The sequence below is a fragment of the Sminthopsis crassicaudata genome, chromosome 1 (assembly GCF_048593235.1).
Source record: "Sminthopsis crassicaudata isolate SCR6 chromosome 1, ASM4859323v1, whole genome shotgun sequence".
Lineage (NCBI taxonomy): Eukaryota > Metazoa > Chordata > Mammalia > Dasyuromorphia > Dasyuridae > Sminthopsis > Sminthopsis crassicaudata.
The window spans coordinates 736,969,480-736,989,443 of record NC_133617.1 but is presented as its reverse complement, the minus strand read 5'-3'; the positions used below and the strand labels follow the sequence as shown (position 1 = coordinate 736,989,443).

Below are 19,964 nucleotides of genomic sequence, written 5' to 3'. Positions count from 1 at the left end.
GTAGGTGCTAGAATGATTAGAGCTCTGGACCTAACATCAAGAAATCTTGAGTTCAAATCTGGTCTCAGATACTTACCAGCTTTGTGATCCCAGACAAGTCACTTAGCCTTAAAGTGCTTCAGTTTTCTCAACTTTAAAACTGGGATAATAATAGGACCTACTTCCCAGAGTTGTTGTGAGGACCAAATTAAATAATATATTTTTAAAGTGCTTAGCATAGTGCCCGGCTCATAGTAGGTACTATGTAAATGTTAGCTGTTATTATTCATTTTTGTGGTTGGTTTTGTTTAGCATTTATGGTAGTGATCTAATGTCAAGAAGTCTCAGGTTGAAGTCTTGACACTTGGCAACTGGGATAAATGGCTTTTATCCTTAGTATTCTAGTCAAGTGGAACCAAACTCGAATGGGAAGGGGGAATATTCCCTCAGAAACACATGCTAACTTAAAAAACCACAAATTAATTTTACATATCTTGTCTTGTATTTTTCTTTACTTTGCCAAAATTTCACACTTACATTTTAATCTGGCTTGGATGATATACTTTGGATGAGAGTTTAATACCTCTGCTCTAGGCAATTCTCTAAGATGGTAATTTGCAGATCCAGTATCTTCCCTTACTCCATAGAGGATATAAATTGGATATTTTAGTTTCTGTTTATTCAGTGGATGGTATTACCCTAGGTAGGGGAATGGGCAAACCTGGGAATTTCTTTGTCTACTGTGAAACTTAATTTTTAAGTTCAGTACTAGGGTGAGAAATCACTGCTTGGATAGTGAAGTTGCTATTTTCTTCACCAGTAGCTCCTTCCTTGCTGTAAGAATGCAGTTCCCACAAAACAAGAGAAGGGAATTGTAAGGGCCCTTTAAATGGGTGCCACAGCCCAACAGGAGATTGAGGCCCAGAAGTAATCTCTGTGGATATTAGGACTTCCCTGTGGGTGAGATCTTGGCCATATTGAGATAGCTTTGTAATGGGTGATGACTCTCTCCCTGATTGGCTGTGTGTGACCTCACAGGCCCTTTCCTTTATAAGCCCACTGCAGACAGCAGTTGCTCTCTTTAACCTGGTTCCCTAACCTGGGGTAGCCGAGCCAAGCAGATGGATAGCCGAGAGAGGTAAGGAGTTTGTTAGTGAACACATGGGTCTTCAGACCAGGTGTCCCCTAGGGAACCAACAAGTCAGGGCATCAGTCAGGACATTATCTAGGTAGGTATAATAAAGGCTTTTAAGATTACATGTGGCTGTTCTTGAGTGCGCTACCGGTTATTAAACTAGATTCAAGAGATCATGGCCAGAGACCTTTGAAGGCCTCAGAGGAGGCAAGCCGGGTAGAGTTGACACTGCAAAGGTCAGTGGTCAAAGGTACTCTGTTGGGCCTAGGACAGACTAGTAATTGTAACTGCAAGGAGTGCATGTTACACCATACAGCTGAAGATCTTGGTTCCAATGTGATTAGTGGTGTACAATTATTTTTTTCCAGCTAGGTTGGCTGTAAGAGATAACATGATTTAATGAATGAAATTTGTCTAGTAGTCAAGAATATTTATGTTGCATATCCATTTCTGACACCTGGAAAGACTTATATGAAATGATGATGAGTGAAGTATGGAGAACCAGGGAAACATTCTACATAGCAACAGCAAGATTATGTAATGATAGGGGATAGGAAGAACCAAGATAGAATAAAGACAGGGATTCATTGAGCTTGCCCCCAAACTACCCCTAATCCCTCTACATCATGACTGAACAAATTTTAGAGTATCAGAACACACAAAAAAATGGAATGGAACATTTTTCAGCCCACCATCAAAGGTGACTTGGAAAGTTAGCAGGAAAGATTTGTCAGTAGGATGAGAGAGCCTTGGGAAATCAGCAAACCAGGAGTAGTTTTGGCAGTAGCTTCTGGAGGCTTCAGTTCACAAGAAGTCTCTTTACCAGCACTGAGGAAGGAGTCTGTCTCATTAGCACACTATAGTTTATAACAATAGTGGAGAAGGGGCATTCCTTGATTCCAAGGTAGAAAAGAGTGCTTGTGGTTAGGTCCCTAGAAGGATCTTTGAAAACAGCTCGGGATAGTGCATCCTCCACCTTGGAAACAGAGCCCTACTTTAAGATAGAAAAGTCAAATAATAAGCTGGGAAAATGAGCCAACAATAGAAAAAAGTTCTGACCATAGAAAGTTACTATGGTAACAAGGAAGATCAAAACACACACTCAGAAGAAGATAAAAAAGTAAAAAGCTCCTACATCTAAAACCTCCAAGAAATATAAGAATTTGTCTGAGGTCTTGAAAGAGCTCAAAAGAGATTTTGAAAATCAAGTAAAAGAGATAGGGGGAAAATTGGGAGAATGGTGTGAAAGGAAATATAAAAAGCTAATGAAGAGGAAAATGCCTTAAAAAGCAAAATTGGCCAATGGGAAAGGAATTATAAAAGCTTACTGAGAAAAAATATTCCTCAAAAATAAGAGAGCAAATGAAAGCTAATGACTATGAGAAATCAAGAAGCAATAAAACAATACCAAAAGAATGAAAAAAAAGTATTTCTTTGGAAGATTGTGTGATGATCAACTATGATAGGCTTAGCTTTTCTCAGAAATTCAGTGATCAAAGGCAATTCCAGTAAATTTTGGATGGAAAATGCCATCTGCATTCATGGAGAGAACTATGGAGACTAAATGTAGATTGAAGCATACTATTCTTACCTCTTTTTTTCTTTCTCATTATTTTTCCTTCTTCTGATTTTTTCCTCCCAAAAGGACTCATGGAAAAAAGTTAAAAATGAAGGTACATATATAACCTAAAAGTAAAAATTTAAATAAAAATATAAACAGGTTAATAGATTTAAAAATAATATATTCACAACAATCTTTTAAATTTATTCTGTTTTTATATTTTCTATTATTTTCTTGTCTAGACAATAAAACAATAGCTAAAAAACCAAAAGATCCATTTCTGATAGACTGACAGTATGACAATAACAATGACTTTGAGCAGTAAAGTATAAATCTTGAATGACACAAGCACTTTTTTCATGGGGAATTCTGAAATCTAAGATCCCATCTTGTAAGGTGTTCCTCCTCTTTCTTTCCTCCCCCACTCTTTTGTACCATTTGAGTAATAATCTATTACAATTGTGAGAATATGGACATATTTACCTTTTGGATTTATAACATGGTGAGGGCAGTTATAGGCTGATCTCCTTTTTATTGGAATCCTATAATATGGGATTCACAAAGACTTTAATTTATATTGTATTCCACTTTATAACAGGGGACAGGGACTGGACTTCATTGATAACAGGAATTTCTGGATGAAGAATAATGTAATTAAGAATCTTCTTGGCATCTTAGAGTCTTAGAGAATTTCTTGGGATTTTGAGAAGTACAGTGGCTTACCCAAAGTTTCTGAGACAATAAATACTAGAGATAAGACTTGAAATCCAGTTCCCAAGGATTTTGGGATCATCTTTCTATCCATTGCAGGCTATGTTGCATCTGCTTTATAACAAATAGTTTTGCAGTGATTTTTTTTTTGTGTGGCCTTATGGGACTGAGCATGGAAAATGTGGGAGCAAGGATACAGATATAAATGTCTAGATTCTGAAACACCTATTTCCTATATCATCTTTTGATAACAGGTAAGCCATGGAGACCAAAGAGATTGGTGGTAAAAATACTTGAATGATTTGTTTTATCAACATGGTACCATGGGCTATTTGGTCCAATCTTTTTAGGGATTAAGCCAGTTGGTTTGGCATCCTGTAGACTTGGTCTCTGGCCATCTCCCTAACTTTTTGAGAGCATTATATTTTTGACCTAAGGCTTGACTGATGACTCCTTAGTGCCAAGAGAGGGATTATTCATAAAGCCCTAAATCAGGGGATCCTCTAATATGTAGAGAATCACACATCATCTAGGCTTACAATTATACAGATTCACTATGTCTCTGGAGAATGGGGAAAAGTAAGGGAAGGAAAGGAAAGACTTGTTCTTAATGTGTCATAATCTCAAAGTGATTTTGTCTGGACCAACAGAATATTTAACTATCAGAAATTGAGTTGATTTTGTAAAAACAAGTAATAAACACAAAAACCAATCGAACTAATCTAATAACAAAGTAGAACAAACCATTTGTTGCTCAATTAAGTTTTTCATATTTCAAGTTTATTTAGAATAAAGGTGTGCATGAATTATGCTGTAAGTTTTATTGAATTCTTTATCTCATTAGCACTTAGTAAGACTCTAACACTCTTCCTTCACTACATAATACAAGTTGTAACTCCTCCATAGCCTTGCATCCTGTGCAACTTTCTTTGTCTTTGTTCTTCTCTTAGTTTTCCACAGGGATCACTGCCACATACACTTTGGGTGGAAACCACTGGGGCATGTGGATTGTCCCTTATTCTCATTAAATGTTGAGCCTACTGACTTTCACAGTAATACACCTCTCTAATGATAAATATTCTTTATGTGATTTCTCCTTCACAATCCTTTGTTGGTAATATTCTGCCTCCTAACTAACATGAACCTCTCCATTGCCTTTTTGGGTGACTAGAAACTTTAATTCTTCAAAGAATTATTATATTCTATAGTTCACAGTCATATACTGGAAGAGGATTGATGTTAAAGAGATGAGAATCTTATGATCTGAAATGGAAAAGATGGAAGCAAAGCATAATTTTTCAGGACATTCATCCCACTTTTTTTTTAACTTCAATTCACTTCTGGACCCAGGTTATTATCCACCTACAGTATCTCTTTATATTATATATATTAATGGATGGATTTTTTTTTTAATTCTAGCTGCAGACTGTAGGTCAGAAAAATATACTTTTTTGTTTTCTTTTATGTAGATAATTAAATGGAATGCTTCTGAGTCATTATAGGTTTTATTTCATTCAGATCACAGATTTACAAATGGAAGAGAGTTTAGAGTTCATTAAGTCCATAAGGAGATGGCAATACTCTGGAACTTGTTGTAATTCAGTACAAAGCCATGAGAAAGCAGATGCATTGGGAGGATCTTATCATCTTTTAGGAATTCTTCCATTTGACTTTTCTTGATGTTTCATGACCAAGGGACTCTATTTTATCTGGATCTCTCCCATTCCTGCAATGTTTTCCTTTTACCTACAGGTTTCCATGATTTCCTTTAAGTCCCAACTAAAATCCCACCTCCTAAAGGAAGCCTTTCCCAACCTCTTAATTCCAGTGTCCTTCCCTCCATTAATCTTTTCCTATCCAAAGATAAATTATCTGTACATATTTGTTTACTTATCTCCTCCATTAATTTGGGAACTCTTTGAAGGCAATGACTACCTTTTGTGTCTTTTTGTATCCTTAGTATTTAGTACAATGCCTGGAACTACTAAATGCTTATTGACTTATTGACTATTCTGTATAACCTCCCCCAAACCAGCAGACACTTTTGACAGGCACCATTTTATTCTTTCTTATAGTCAACAAATACTAAACACAGTGAGATTTGATATTATTTACTTTTTATCAGTTGTGTCATGGTAAATATGTTGCTGGCTCTAATAAATTGTTTGAAAAGTCTTCTATTCCATAGCATATATATATATATGCATATACATATATGCATATATATATATACATATATAATTTTAAACAATAATGGCTTTGATATGTGTGTAGATTATTCTCACAATTTTGTCACCATGGAAAAATAATTAAATAGTCTAGGAGTCATTGGCTTTTTTCAAATTTTTATCAATTTTTTTCATCATTAGTAAGCTCTGTGATCCCTCCCCCCCAAGAATTTAGTATCCTTCCATTTTTCAGATAAGCTAAGAATCCATACTGTTAGGGCCAGAACTCTGAACTTGAAAGAAAGTATTCTTACAAGGTACTAACTAAGTGGAATTGAGGAGACAATGGTTATCTAGTTTATCATGGTTCAATATGATTGATTTAATCTTACAACAAAAATGGTTTCCTAGTTATATAATGAGTGGTTTATACTCAGTGTACAGCATATAAGCTGGGAGTCTCAGCCAGGATTCATTCAGAGAGATTCAGAGGGCAGAGAAGACAGGCGGGATCTCAAGCTCTTGGAACCAAGGAGAGAGATAGGCCTCTAAGAAAGCTAACTGAGCCCCAGAAAAGAAGACAAGACTTTGAAAGGGAATATAAAGGATTTGGACTTTAATCCTTGGCTACTCATGTGATGATTACTGAACTGAAAGGAAAGTTGCTCTCAAGAACCCAGAGATACCCAAGGAAAACCGAACCAGAGAATATTACATTATACCTTAGCGCCCTTAAAATTATGTTGACTCAATCTCCTCTGTGTAGTTGATCTAGTCCTATTACTTTTTCTATATTTTTTTATTGTCATGTCTAATTCCTCAAGAAACACTCTGGAGATTGTGCTGTTTGATTTCAAATGTGATAGCTTTATTGTCATAGAGGCAGAAAAAAAAATTTGTTATAGAAATCTTGACAGATCTTTTTTTTTTTTTTCATCCTTTCTGTCGTCTGCTTTCCTTTCTCACCTTTAAGGTTGATTTTCCTTTCTGGATTTTGTTGCTAAACCTTCTATTAACTTTGTTTTATTTCTATTATTTCTGTCTCAATGTAGGAAGTAATACTAATAATTTTCCACCATATTAGTTTAACCTATGTTATCTGCAGTTACCATATTTTTCTATTTGTCAAGTCCATGAAATGTTTATTGGCTAAGGGAATTCTAGGCTCCTTTGGTTCCTCATTGTGGCAAATGATTTAAATAAATGGGGATAGTTGCTATATATTCTGTTATCTATTTCCTATCATTCTTCATTGAAACTTGTTAAAATAAGTCAGGTTGGATTGAATTCAGTCACAAAAAAGAATTCATTTTATTTCTTCTAGACTCGTATTCATTTTGATCTTAACTCTAATGGATATATAAGCTAAATAATAATGGAACTTTTAGAAATCACCAAGGGATGGATAATCCATCCCTTCCTGTGTGTTAGAACATAATCGACATTATTTTTGCTTTTATGATATTTTCTGTTCTTACCATGTCTGATCTCTTTTTACTTTTGTTTTTGGAATAAGGCTTTCCTTATATATAGGCATGAAAAATGCCTGAATAGTCTACAAACCTTTATCCCCTCTCATTTCTTATCCCTGAATCGTATTTTCCAGAATATGCTGATTTAAGCTGAAGAGTTATATTGCAGTTATTGGTTTTCTCATCCTCTGTGGAAGGTATTGCAAAAGCTGCAATTATGTTTTTGGAAATGCTGATCATGGGCAATGCAATAGAAGATGACCTAGTGTCTCATGACTTAGTGGTTCTTATTGTTTCTGGATAAATGATAAAACCAATTCCTATACTTTTATCTCATGGAGAACCTGTGTGTCCTCCATCCATTTAACTGCCATTTCTTTTTATCTTCTGGATTTATTTATAGTGATGCTATTAAGACTAATGATTCATTTTCTTCAACTTCATTTGTTTCTTGGAAAAATCTCTCTTATTGAGAGAAACTATAGCTACGATAATGATTAGGTATCTTCTAAAAACTGATTTTTGACACCTTTTGCATCTTTTTAATATTATTTTACCACTATTACTGAAGAAGTAGGACGCCTTATCCCGTCTGCCTATTGACAACCTGCAAACGATTGTGGCAATTGACATATTTCATTTTCTACTTTCTAAAGTGTTCATTAGACCTATCTTATGTTTTTGTTGAATATAATCCTTTTCAGGGCCTCACTCCTATTGTGGAGAAATAGTAACTAACCACACTGATGGTAAAGCACACACTATACTCTGGAGTAATTTACACAGTCAAGACGGTTTATACATTAGATTTCTACCCCCTACTCTCCAAAAAGGTCTTCCACAAAGAACTTTGGATTTTTATTAGGCAGGCAGATTGTAATATATTTACCATCCTGTATCATTTCAGACCAAGAAGACCTATTATGATGCATGTGTTAGATCATTTGCAGAACAAGTAGGAAAATGGGGCCCAAAAGATGGGTGGACAATTCTGATCATTCCGACCACACACTTCCTAGTAAATGGACATATTGGTGTTGGTTAGAAAATCATAATCAGAATAATTAGTCATGGACTTTCTTGGTATGACCAGGGGCTTGTGCAGTGTCATAACCTTAATGTTACGGTTCACAGAATAGTACTTTAATAGCATAAAAGAATGTTTTAAATTTACTACCGTGAAATAATTTATTTTCTAGAAACAATTGGACTGCTTCTTCCCAACCTAGCAGGTACACAAGAAACCTCAGTTGGATATTAACTGAGCTTAAGAAAAATAAAAGTGTGAAATATGTGAACAGATGGACCTAGATGTGTTTAACTCAGTATTTTCCCTTTCATAATCAATTAACCAACAAGTGTGTGTATAGGTTCTTTTAATCTTATATGCATCATGTGACAACTAATGATCTTAGTCAATGGTCAATCTTAGTAATCTCAGATCAATTTTAGAACAGTGATCATTGATTTGAAATGGAAAGGCTCTTAGGAACCCATTAGTCCAACACCCTCATTTTATCACTTGATAAATAATAAATAATCACAGATTATCATTTGATAGCCATGGAATTTAATTTCATTGCCCAAGGTCACACAGGTGGAAAATGAGAGATATATGAAAATTACCCAAATCCAGTATTCCTTCCATTATAGCATATATAGGCCTGACTGAACTTAGCATTTTTTATAGCTCAATGACTGAAGGCTGGAAATCAACTCACAAATAAAGATAATGTATTTCATAATAATGAGTACTTTATGTGTTGAGTGGGAGATAGTAACACCATCTACTGCCCATTGCCATCTTTGTAGTTTGTAACTCACTGCCTGAAAGTCTTATTACAAATTCTTAATTTTCTAATTTACATCATTAGCTCTCCACTGAACACATACTGTGCATCCTAATTTCTTTTTGACATATTCAGTTTTCTCTTTTTGCTCAGCTGATCCAACTTAGTAAACAGGAATACCTTCTCCATTGCTTACCACTCCCACCTACACACATACATACACATATCAATGACCCAAAGGGTTCGTTAGTAGCCTTTCTCTCTGTACTCTCAGGTCATTGACTTAGATTGATATTTTTTTTTCTTTAAAAATTTCCAACTAATAAGTACTTACTGTCTCTCCTGCCACATTCCCACTGAAAAATAAGATAAAACAAAACCCTTGTAACAACTATGTGAAATGAAACAAAACAAACTCCACTACTGACCATGTCCAAAATGTATGATTGATGGAGATATCTGGAGGTAACTTCAGGATTTCATCAATGATTAACCATTGACTAACAGTTGAACCTATCATCCCCAGGGCAATGGACATATCTATTTTTCTAGTGTTATATTAATGCTTTCTTAATAATGTATGCTTTCCTGTTTGGAGATCAGCAGTGTATTTCTCAGCTCTTGTTTTAAGAGTCTTCCCTTCATCTTTCCCTTTTATTCCCCCCCCCTTTAAATTTTCAGAGTCAACAAATATTAAAAATCCATTTTTCATCTCATGTTCAATCTAGAAGGAAACACTACCATATTCAGAGTATAGTTTAAAAAGCATTAGATTGAACAAATAAAGTGTGGTGAACTTTTAAATATAAATCAGACACATCCCTGGGATTTTCTTTTAACCACACACCTTCAAAGAAATTATATTTTTACTCCCAGCAAATTACCTAGGAGAAAAAAATGACAAGAGTAATCTATTTTTTTCACAGCTGGTCGGTTGGCCAGAGTTTCTCATCAAGGAGTACATGCTGTTTGCTCCCCAGATGGACAGGCTGGATGAGCTACAAATCCACAGAGCCTGGGCCACAAGGTAGGAATTATACCGCGGGCGCTTTTAATCTTGCGCAGTTCTGCACACTAGTAATTGCAAGTGGCCCATTTCCAAATGAGCCTCTGTTGGGACAATATCCTATATCTTGTCAGAATGAGTCCCATTAAATCCTCAGCTGGAATTAGACCAAAAACTTGTAATAATTACGGGAAACTTATTAAAAAGTTGAGGCCCTAAACTGTGATGGTGAAGCACTCAAATGCCATTAACAGTAATTGGACTCTTCCCCCACTTTTTCTTTGTTTTCCATCAAGCTTTGTTGATGGTCAAGCAAAGAAAGGCAAAACAGGAAGATGGGAAAGGAAAGTATCTAAGTCCTAAATAGAATAATTGCCTTTTGTTTCAGGGCTAAATCTAGTGTGATCAGAGTGGATGCCTCTGGGTAGAGGTTGTTGAGGAAACTCTAGGGGATTCATGATAGTTCTAAAATCTCTGAGGGTCCAGGCTTTGGGTAGTCTGGGTCAGCTATGGGCCAGGTCTCTTCTCTTGCCCAATGGAGGAGCAATTTTTACTTTAGGAAAAGTACCAGAAACCCCACTAAAGTATGTGGTATAAGTATGTTCCTCAATATGGATGAGACATGGTGGAGGAAGTTATTTCAGCTCTTTCTCTCTCTGCTCTGGGTTGATTTCTATTTTACTTATCCTTACAAACTGAATGCTAAACTCTGCCCCTTTTTAGTTATGGTTCTGATAACTAACCCTTCTATCTTGAACTTTTCTGAAAACATAAATCCTGTATTTAGAGACCAGGGACTAGATGGACCTGTGGTTTCTTCAATACCATGACCTCCTAGGAAAGGAAACTCCCTCCACCTAGGTAAATTAGCACCCTCTAATTTTAGGAAATTGCCATTAGATAAGTTAAGTGATCTATCCAGGGTCACCTAGACAGTATGTGTCAAAATGGGGCTTGAGTCCAGGTCTTTCTGGCTTGAAAGTAAACTCTCTCTATCATACCACACTGACACTCATATGCCCTAATCTTGGCTTTCCTTATTTGATTCTTCAGCAAAAACTTAAAACTATTTTTCTTATAGTATCAAGGATGGGAAACCAATTAGAAGTACTTACATGGAAATCTACTTTCTTCCCAATAAATCCAACTCAATGAACCACTCACTATGGTGTAGATTCCAGCTTCTTAAACTATGGTTTGTAACTCTATAGTAGACCTTATAATTGCATGTGGTGGTCATGAAATTATTTGTGCATTTAAAAACATTATTATGAGGAACATTCCACTGGCTTTATTAGACTGCCCAAGATGTGTACAGGATGCAAAACAAAATAAGAATCCCTGCAGTAAATCTTAGGAAAGAGGAGGAATTGATCTGAAATTTTCACTTAATGTGGTAGAATAGAAATAGGTTTGAATTTGAAATCTAAAGAATCTCAGATTAAAGAGAGAATATATATATATATATATATATACATATATGTATACATATACATATATATATGTTAATATTTGCAAAACATTTTGTAAACCTTACTAAAGCACTTTATAAATGCAATGTTATTGTTATTGTTATCCTCATAATTTTACTTACCAGCTATGTATTGTTGAGCAAATCATTCTGCCTGTCAGTGCCTAGTTTCCTCATCTATCCATTGAGAAGGCTGGGCCAGATCACCTCAGAAGTCCCTTATATCCCTAAACCCAAGATCTTGTGTTACTTTCCCTCTCTAAAATACAGTTTCTCACTCTGTGAATGAGGATCTTGCACTTTCTCCCCCTAAAGCTTTCCAGCTCTAAAGCCTAGATCCTCCAAAGCATCGGTTTTCAAAACTTCCTTGGCAAGTCTTTTTGTACCTCAGTTCTATAGAAAATTTCTAAGGTTCTTCCTCATATCCCCTAAGATATTTTAACTAGGTCATGTCTGTGTTCCTTGTCCACCAGAATAATCTGAAGATACAAAGTCCAAATCCCTGACCAATGAATCTTTCAAAGCAAGAGCCTGTCGAATCCCATTTTCTCTGAATGTGTAACTCCTACTTTGGATCAATCCTGCTTCAATTTCCTCCAGCTAAGTAGGGACCCTTTCCAAAATCACTTTCCCAGTAGTAGATAGTTTAGATTTTTTTTCAGTTTATTTCCCAATGGCTCTTTTAATGAGCTGGCTGCATCCCTGCCTCATCCCATCTGGCCATTTATCATGGAGGTCAATTCATCAGGTCTTTAGTTTTTCAACTTTTCCAAAGAGCTTTTACTTTTCTTCTTCTTAGGGACAATTTAAGGTTTAGTTAGACAAAATTCAAATAAATCAAAAAGGCAATGATTTGCCCTGGGAGATATTTCCTAAATACTTCAATGGATCCATGATCTAACTGTTATTTAATGTGGTTTAACTAGGGCCATTAGCACATTCTTATCCTAAATGATTCTTTCCCATGTTTTTCTACAAATGCCCATGAAAGGTCCACTCAGAACACAGGAGCTTCATTTAATGATTTTTATCTTCAGAGCAGAGAAAGTCCTTCCCTACAAATGCATGTGTGCACACACACGTTAATTTTGTACACATATAAGTACAATTCTGGGAACATTAAGTAGGTGCTTAATAAATGCTTGTTAACAATGATAAAAAATTAATTTAGTACAATAAAATAGTACTTTATAAATTCTCCTCTAACAAGATGTTTCTCATTTTTGCAAGGTTCTTTAGTCAATTGTTTTCTAATTATTAATGTCATATGATTTCAGACAAAGATATGTTTGTCAAAGGTATTTGCTAGTGTCAGGAGATGCACAATGGAGAAAGTCCAATTAAAAAGGGATTCTTTAAAAAGGTTGAAGTTCTCCAGATGCTCCAGTTAGTATAGGATACTCTTGATTGGATTAAGACCCCTGAGCATTTTGGAGCTTTTTCTAAATGAGATTTATGACTATCTAATAGAATTTGGGCTAATGATTCACATTGGAAAATAGAATGTATGAAAAACAATTATTGTCCTGACATATAGAGCACTCTTAAAAGAGACTTCACAAAGCACATTCATTAAAAGCTCTCCTGTACTTTGTTCATAGAACAATCCCTTTCTTCTTTTCTTCCCTCATTTTTTTCTGTTTTAATCTGTGGACAGCAGGATAATGTTTAGTTTATCCCTTTATTCTCTTTCCTTTATGTGATATTATTGACCCATTTCCTTATCGTTATTCTTTAACTATATGTGTACATATTATATATATGAATATTTATTTATTTATTTATCATTTATTGTTATATTACTCTAATTTCTAAATGAATTCTTCCCTCCAATCCAGAGAGCCATCCTTAGGGGAAATTAAATAAAATTTTAAAAAGTAGTTTAGTAAAGCTAAGCCACATAGGAATTTGAGTCAGACAGTATATGAAATACCTCTCTATCTTATATTCCTTCTTTTTGATGACTTTTACTGTACTTGTGAACTTCAAGTCCTGCTTGGTAATAAATTTCATTTTCCAGTGTCCAGTGGATAAATCTTCTAAGATGATTTGAATCAAAGCCACAGAGTTAAGAAGTACAAAAAACTTTGGTATTTGGGCTACTTTGGGAGAAAGTCCTTCTGAGGGGGTCAAAACTTTGAATCCTCCTTCAAAGGCACGTTAGTTATAGGTTCATGATGGATAAGTCTCTTAAATCCTCTCCATCTCAGTTTATGTAAAATGGGAGTAATAATGATAATGATGATGATGATGATGATGATACTTGTCTTACCTACTTCACAAAGTTGTTCAAGATCTAAGGAGTTTATCTATCAACTGATAAACATATAATGCTTATTATGTGGAAGCACTAAGAACTGAAAATATAAAAACAAACATTAAAACATATCCCATTCTCCAGGAACTTAGGATCTTTCTAGGGATAATTTAATAAAGACATTTTAAAACATTGTGGAAATGTCAGTTTTCATTATTTCATATCATGGCCAAATTGCTTTCAAAAAGTAATTTTCGCTTGTAAGCCTCCCAAATAAAAGTCTTGTTTCAACTTTGTGTATCTGAGTAGTATCTGAGAAGCTAGGTGATACAGTAGACAGAGCTTGGGACTGGAGTCAGGAAGGCTCATCTTCCTAAGTTAAAATCTGGCTTCTGACATTTACTAGCTGTGACCCCCTTTGCCTCAGTTTCCTCATCTGTAAAGTGAGCTGGAGAAGGAAATGGAAAGCCACTCCAAGAAAACCTCAAATGGAGTCACAAAGAGTTGGACATGATTGAAAAGGACTCAACAACCATGACAACATAAGTAATTAAATCTGGAGATACTAGTTGCATAACTCTTTTAGCCCTGGGAGCTTTACTACAATCAGTTCACTCTTTATAGATAACCCCTACTTGTACAGAGATGGGTGTAGTATACATGTGCATTTCAGACTTATACAAAAAGGATGGGATAGGCCATTTCCTATTAGGTCCAGACCCCGGTTTAAAATATATTTAAATTGTAACATAAAATTAAGGCCTGTTAGTGAAATAGATAAAGTTGGTCTTCAAGCCAGGAAGACATGAATTTGAGCTCAATCTCAGTCATATGTTGATTGGGTGAACTTGCTCCAATTATCTGACCTCTCAATGCCTCTATAAGGCAAACTCTATAGGACTCAAGTCAGTCAATCAGTCAATCAATGAGTATTCCTAAAGCATTTTCTATATGCTGAAAAACAATCCTTTAAGGAACTTACATTTTAATGGAGAAGACAAGTCCACTGTGTTCTATTTATGTATCTAGGTATCTTTCATCTATCTTTTTAAAAAATATTTTTCATCTAACTATTTATCATCTATCTATCCATCCATCTATCCACCATCCACCATCTATCTATCTATCTATCTATCTATCTATCTATCTATCTATCTATCTATCTATCCATCCATCTTTTCCATTTCTTTCTCTCTCTCTCCACACACACATACTCATACAAAGAAGATAGAACATTATTTCAGAAGGAAGACATGGGTAGAGGAAGAAGTGAAAGGCCTCTTAGCAAAAGAGCCTACCTTGTCTAACCCTCTGATTTTAAAGATGAGGAAACTGTGGCCCAGAGAAGTGAAGGGCTTTGGCCAAGGTCACTCAGTCCCAGCTAGCAGGGCTGCAGCTCTATTGTACTAGAATGAAGGTTGTCACCCTGAGGGGATTGATTGATTTGGATGGTAAGGAGGGGGTAATGATATGAGGTACAGTGGAGACTATGTCAAGGTGGAAGAAAATTCAGAAATTAGCACGTCACATCCAGAACAATTTTCTCTTCCCGAGGATATTTTAGCTGGTTCTTATCATATTTTCCTTTCCAAATCCTGGTTCTTATTTTGGTTCCTGTCTGTCTGATCCATCATTGTAGCATTTCTCTGGGTTCTTCCATATATCATGAGAGTGCTCTGAGGTCTCCTCATTTTTCTAGTTGCTCTGGAAAGGTGGTGGAATGATTGTGCTTTTTATTTAGGTCTCAACACTCACAAAAGCATCTTGTCAGGGCTTGTCTGGGACTTGGCCCAAATTTCTCTCTTCTAGTCCCCAGGCCTGTTTCAGATGCAGATAAAATTCCTAGTCTTCTTGCCCTGTGCTTTAGGCCTGCTGAGCCTCTTGTCCTGGCTGACAGGTGGCTCCTGATCCATTCCTTTGCTCTGATGTCTGACTCCTGCTTTATGCTTCCATTGTGATGAACTTCATGGTGGCTGTTTGACCCTGGTCTGAGCTCTCCATTGATTTCACCTTCTCTGTTATTTTTCTTTTTTTTTAAATCATAAACTCCCACAGACATTCCAATTTATAAAGAACAGAAAAAGAGAGGTGATGAATGTAACTGATTCTCAGTTCCATTTCATTCTGTATACTCTTCATTGCCTGAGAAAGAGCTCTTTTAGACTACTGAGTTGAGACAATAAGAGTTATCAAAAAGATGGATACATTTGCACTCAGAAAGCTTGAGTATAAACTCCATTTCTGCCATTTTCTATTGGTGTGATTTTAGATAAGACAAGTGCTTTGGTCCTTAGTTTCCTCATTTGTTAAAGTTTGGATTAAAAAATTTCAAGTTCCCTCCCAGTTCCAAATCAATGATTCTGTGAGCCTATAGAGACTAGATGGTGACCTCTTCCAAAAAGAGATTTAAGGATAAAATAAAGCACAGTAGATAGAACTCTGGAAGTAGAGTCTGGAAAGCCTAATTCAATTCTTGTCTCAGACTAGCAGTGTGACCCTGGACAAGTCATTTTATCTCTTTTGAACATTAGTTTCTTCATGTGTAAAGTGAAGAGTATAAACTTGCTCCATTAGCTTTATATGGTCTCCTTCCCACTCCCAGATATGTTTTTACTCCTTCTCCAACTCCTTATTAAATATTGTCTTCCTTTATTGGGCTATAAACTCCTTGAAGGTAGGGATTGTCTTACTTGAATTTATATTTCTGGTGCTCAGCACAATACCTGGCATAGAGTAAGCACTTACTGAATGCTCTATCTTCTACTTTTCAATATTTATACACATCTGTTGAACTCCATGTCTCTCATCTCCTCTTCTCTTCTCTCTCTCTTTCTCACTCACTCACTCTCTCTTTCTTATCTATCTCTCTTCTCTTTCTGTCTGTCTCTTTCTTTCTCTCTCCCTCTCTCTTCCTCCCTCAGTCTTTCTCTTTTCCCTCTCTCTACCTCTTTCCTTTCTCCTATCATCTACCTCTCTGTCTCTATTGTTACATGTCTAGCTAAATCTATATAGTTCTCTGTCAATCTATCTGCCTGCCTGTCTATCTCTGTATTTCTACATGTTTATCTGTTTATCTATCAACTATCAATCTGTATCATCTATCTCTATAAACACAAAGTAAACTGGTTATAATAAGGGATGGTGAAATATCCAGACCTATGATAAGTATTTTTATGATGTTTTCATGGAAACTGGTAATTGATTCAATGAAGTTTCTGTACCAGTGGGAAATTAAGATAGGCTGGTGGGGGAGATGAATTTGGGCCAAAATGACCCTCCAGTGATTCTCTAATCATTTCACATTCAATAGGCCTGCCAATTCTGCCTCTGAGGAGAATGGACTATTTCTATAGGATTTTCCCAGGTCTGAAAGACAGTTTGGAAGACAGACCATTAGCTTAATATGATATAATCTAGGAAGAAAGGATACTATGGGAAGAGAAAAGAGATATGGATGGGGGGACACAAGTATAAAGCATGTGAAATAGTTTGGCTTGTTGGTTCAGTAACAGTTGGCATCCATCTTGATTCTGAAACTCAACCGATTAGAATTATTTTGGAGAGGTTGTACTTCTTGACAACTGTTAATTGTGACAGATGTGTCTCTTGTGGCCATACATATGCACACACACTCTCACAGACATAATCTCAAACATAAATATATATATATATATATATATATATATATATATATATACACACACACACACACATATATGTATATATATATATACATATATGCATACACAAAGAAAACATTCATGACTCCCGCTAATGTTATACAATCATTCATATCACTTCCTCCTTTTATAAAATCAGGGACTTAGAAGAGATGAATTCCAAATTCTTCTCAGCTTGGATCTTATTTCTCGGTGTGATCTGGGGCCTTTCTTCAGAGTCCAGTTTCCCACCATGTTTTTCTGTTGCCAAGGAAAGTCAAATCTTAGTTGTTTTTAATTTCATTGCTTTTTCCATGGGACTATGGTATTTCTACCCAGCTCAATGCCAGTTGAAATGCCTTGGTTTTAGATTTGTTTTTAGCTTATTTTAGAAAAGAAGAAACATTGAATTATGTAGATAAATTTTCATGAATTTCTCCAGGCTTCTCCATGATGAGACTTCACTATTTCTAGCAGACCAGCCACCCTGCTGCTTCCTGAACATCTTCATGTCATGTTGGCCCATGCATGTTCTTCTTCCACCCCTTACCTTGGCCCTTTCCATATCTATCTCTAGGAACAATAATCAAATCAATAATAACTCTCAGGAAAAAAAATCAATTGTATTATGACACCACTTATCTTCTCTGTGATATCTCTGACCTCAACACTCCTGGAGGATAGAAACTGAATGGCTTCTTATGTTTGTATCCCTAACATTTGCCATAGAGCCTGGTACACCAAAACACTTAATAAATGCTTTTTCTTTCAATCATATATTAATGCGTCATAAATTTACAGAAGGATATGAGTTCAGGAGATAATCTAGCCTCAAATTTTAATTTTACAGATGAGGAAGTTGAGATGTACAGAGATTTTGAGAGACTCAACATTAATAAATGGCAAAGAGAAGATCTGAATTCATATCTTTTGACAGCGATTCTAAATCTAGTCCTGTTTCCACTGCATCATTCTGTTCTTTGATTAAGTATGAGCTAATGGCATTGCCATTTCAAGAGAGAAGAGAATTAAATATTCTTTGTGAGACAAAAATATCAGAAAGCCTTCTTTAGCTGAAGAAGGCAAAAGCATCCCAAAAAAGAAAAGTAGAAGGAAGCTCTTGGGTTTGGCAGTGAAAATATTCTTTATATCAGCCAAGTAAATCATGGTCTAAGTTCACTAAACAAATCTATGTAATTCATGGAGTCTTGCTTTTGCTCCACCTTCATTATTGACACATCTTTTCCCTGTGTCTATACTTTTCTTCCCATATTTTAAGGAATCACAAAATTGAAAAGGACCACAGAGACCATTTTTTCATTTATTCATTTAGGAAGCATTTTAAGTACCTACTATGCACCAAATACCTTATAAGGCTATGGTTACTGAAATGCAAAAATAATTTTCCCTGACCTCAAGGAACCTATCTTCTTTCCATTAGGGAAAAATGCATACTTATTCCAAAGTAAGTTGAAGAAAAATTCCCCCTGAATCATATTTGAAAGTTGGATATCTAGCCGTTGCTTGACAATCTACTATTGTCCACATTATGGTCAAAGAGAATGTGATCAATTGGCAGGAAAAGACATCCCATCTACATAATGCATGGCAGAGGAAAAATAGTACTACATGATATTAGACTATTAGTCTGACTGATTTTGAGTCAATTGATTGAATGTATCTCTTGCTTTAGTTATCGTAGACAAAGTCTTCAAATTCCTTACTGGTTAATCTACATTATGATTGACTAATTAGCTGGAACATGAAAGATTTAGTGATGGACAAGAGGCTGATTTGAATTCAGCAAATACACAAGACCTATCTCTGAACCATTAGCCAAATCCTCTTAAAAACATCTCCTTTTCAACACAAATAGATTCACAAGTGAAAGGAAAGAGAAAGAAAATGGAAGATTTTCAATGTCTAATTAACTCCGTTGCTTCATTTTTATTAGTGCTTCTCTAATTGGTTTCAAGCTTTTATTTCACAAGAAAATCTCCCTTTTGGGTGATTATTATATCTAAAATTTCTAAATTATAGAATAACAGAATCATAGAATTTCAGAGCTTAATTCTTTTAAAATTCAATGGGCATTAATTATCTATTATATTTCAGGTTGGCTGGTTGTTATTCTGTTATTCTGTTATCAAGAGGACCAAAATGACATTACCATGTTAGAGTAAAGGTTTGGTGGCTTGGAAGACTCTATCACAGCTTGGGTAAAAATAGTTTATATAATAATAATAATAGTAATAATGATAATAATAAATACTACAAAAGACAAAAAGCCAACAAAAGAAAATTACTTGCTCCTAAAAGCAAGGGTGTAAGGGAGGAAAACAGAACATATATGCAGATTAGTATGTACAAAATGCATGTAGAGAAAATATATAGTAATTTGGAGTGAGTGGAGAGAATTTCAGTAACTGGGTAAATTAGAAAATGCTTCTAATAAGAGATGGTACCTCAGTGGGCCCTTGAAGGGCTCAATGAATTCTTTGATCTACAATTTGAATAGACCTCTTGATTATGTAGATCAACCCAGATATGACAAAGTAGACCCATTACAATCTATACAACAATTAGTCATCAAGCATTTGAAAAATTTCAATGAGGAAAGGGCCTCCCAACTCCTGATTCAGCACATTTCAGTTTTGGACAGCTCCATGATTCTCAATCTAGCCCTGCAATAGCCACTCATTTCTAGTGGTTCTGTCTTTTGAATCTAAGCAGTTCTAATGCTCCTTCTCCTTCA

At 35.5% G+C, this 19,964-nt stretch overlaps 1 long non-coding RNA gene across 1 annotated transcript; it reads left to right on the top strand.

Annotated features, from left to right (window-relative positions):
• The first annotated feature begins 1,073 nt into the window (after positions 1–1,073).
• Positions 1,074–19,410, top strand: LOC141555887 (uncharacterized). Its single transcript, XR_012486376.1, has 3 exons — positions 1,074–1,117; positions 9,743–9,843; positions 19,325–19,410. It is a non-coding gene; the product is annotated as an uncharacterized LOC141555887 (long non-coding RNA).
• The last annotated feature ends 554 nt before the right edge of the window (positions 19,411–19,964 follow it).